Below are 2486 nucleotides of genomic sequence, written 5' to 3'. Positions count from 1 at the left end.
TAAAGAATATTAAGTCCATTTAAATTTATTATGATTTATTCTTACTTCAAATAATTATGCAATACCTATATCAAAAGTATAAATAAAAAGAATGTACATATAATAATTTTAATATAATTATTTTAATTTGAGTGTTTCTTTTTGTAATTGTGGATATTATTTTAAGGTGTACTTTATTTTTGTGTTTTTATAAGAAATATTTTAAAATTTATTTATATTAAAAATTAAAGAGCATTTAAATTTTTGAATTTGTATAATTCTTTTATAAATATATTTACCTTTTAATTATTTTAACATGATATTTTAATTTATTTTCAGGATAATATTTTTAAGTATATTATATGGTTGAAATTTTGTGTTGGTTAATCTCATTGTGACATAAATTATATGGTTCTGATCATACAATAAGATTTGTCTATTATTGTTATTATTATTATTATTTTAATTTCATTACTTTTACTTTTTAAAACCATTTATCTATAAGAATTATTATATGATTTAGACTTTACATGTTATAATTAAATTATAATAAGGATTATTTGTATATAAAAATATTAACTATACTAGTTTCTAATTTTTAAATACTATGACTAAAAAATAATAAATCACAGTTGGGTTGAATAGTGAATTAGTTAAAATATAATATCTTTTTGAATGGAAGATAAATAAATTTATTAAAAACTATCGGCCAATAATTGAGATAAGTTTTCTTAAGTTCAGGTGGATTGTCGTCAAATGGTGTATAAAACTTAATTTTCAACGATAATCTTGTGTGCAAAATGTATCAAAAAATGGAATTTGAAATATTTTAATAAGTTAAAGAAGAGTAGTAAAAATACTTTATTTTATATTAGTTCACTCAATCGAAGTTACTTCTAGTTCTCCTTTACCAACTAGTAAAAAATTCTACTAATCAAACTTGATTACAATAAATATTTTTTTCTATCACTTCTAGCTTACAAGTATTCTTAAGGGTAGTAGTATCACAACCCTTAGACTTTCCTTGAATCTAAGAACACTCAAGAATTATTTTGTGACTAAGTCACTCCTAATTTTTACAAACATAAGTTTGATATAAAATCAGAGATTCTTTACAACACTCAATGAGTAAATTTATAATGAAATTCTAATCTCTCACAAGTATTTTGTATATCACAAAGAATATACTTTCTTAAATTCAATGTGTTTCTCAACAAATATTTTTCTTTTCTCTTGTTTCTTGATTCAATACTCTTATTTTTTTATATATGTTCTTCGTCGTTCTTGAATCCTTGATGTCGTATTTATAGAGAGAGACTCATAATTATGAAAAGTATCTTCAAGATTGAATAATATGATTGTTGTATAACTTGATCTTGTTTCCTAAAATAAGAAAATAAAGCACACTTCTATCTCATAGAATCAAGACTTCCCATATTTATCATTCATAACTTAATATGACCGATAGACTCGTAAAAGTAAATATAAGATTGATTCACATATTTATCCTTTTTAAACAGAATTGTATAAACTGATATAAATTGATAACTCAAATAAAAGTTCATATTCCAATCAGTGATTGGATGGATTAGATGAGTACTTCTTGCTTCCAGTAGACGAAGTATCCACTAATGGATAAGTCTCACATGATTTTGCTTTCCGTCATCAATCCTAGGTATGGCAAGAAAACTCGTACCTGTGGGTGCCTGTTCGAATCTCGTCCTGACTTTGACGAGTAATATTCAAATTGACTGGGTATGGGTTCGGGTTCAGGTTTTTCCCGATAACCAAAAGTCGGGTACAGGTATGGAATTACTGCATCCACCCTGACCCTGAACCTGGACCCGCCCCACCACTTAAACTTTTTAGAATTTTTGCATAATTTAATCAAAAGACCTAGAATTTTTATTACTAGTTAATTTTGTTTTAGAATTTTTACATAATTTAATATTCTTTTCTTAACGATTTTTGTAGACACATACACTATAATAAATTTATTGATATATAAGTAGTTAAAAATAAATGTTTAACAATCAATTTATTTGTTCTAAAATCAAATTTTTAATATTTTCTTTACAAAAAAATTTATTTTTCTAATTTGAATCGGGTATTATGGGATCATAAATTTTAACCCGTCGAGTATCGGGTACGATTATGGGGACATGTTGGAAAGTCGAGGTCGGGGATTGGAGAAACAATATTTGTCCCCGCCCCATTGTCATATTTAATCAAACCTTAATAATAATAATAATAATAATAACTATATTATTATTATATACTCTATGATTATTTTTTATTTATGATACTTAATGAGTATTTATAATTTTTTAAGATGTTATATTTATTCTTTAAAATCATTAAAAATGATATAATGTCTTATAATTGAACGTTATGAAAGAACGTTGCTTTTGATGTTATATATTATATATATATATTATGTATATATATTATATAAAAATTAGATTGATAAATTAAATAATAAACATTAAATATATTTAGGTTGAAAA

This window comes from Glycine max, chromosome 11 (genome assembly GCF_000004515.6).
Source record: "Glycine max cultivar Williams 82 chromosome 11, Glycine_max_v4.0, whole genome shotgun sequence".
NCBI classification, from domain to species: Eukaryota; Viridiplantae; Streptophyta; class Magnoliopsida; order Fabales; family Fabaceae; genus Glycine; species Glycine max.
The sequence above is the reverse complement of the archived record's forward strand: the minus strand, read 5'-3'. Positions refer to the sequence as shown.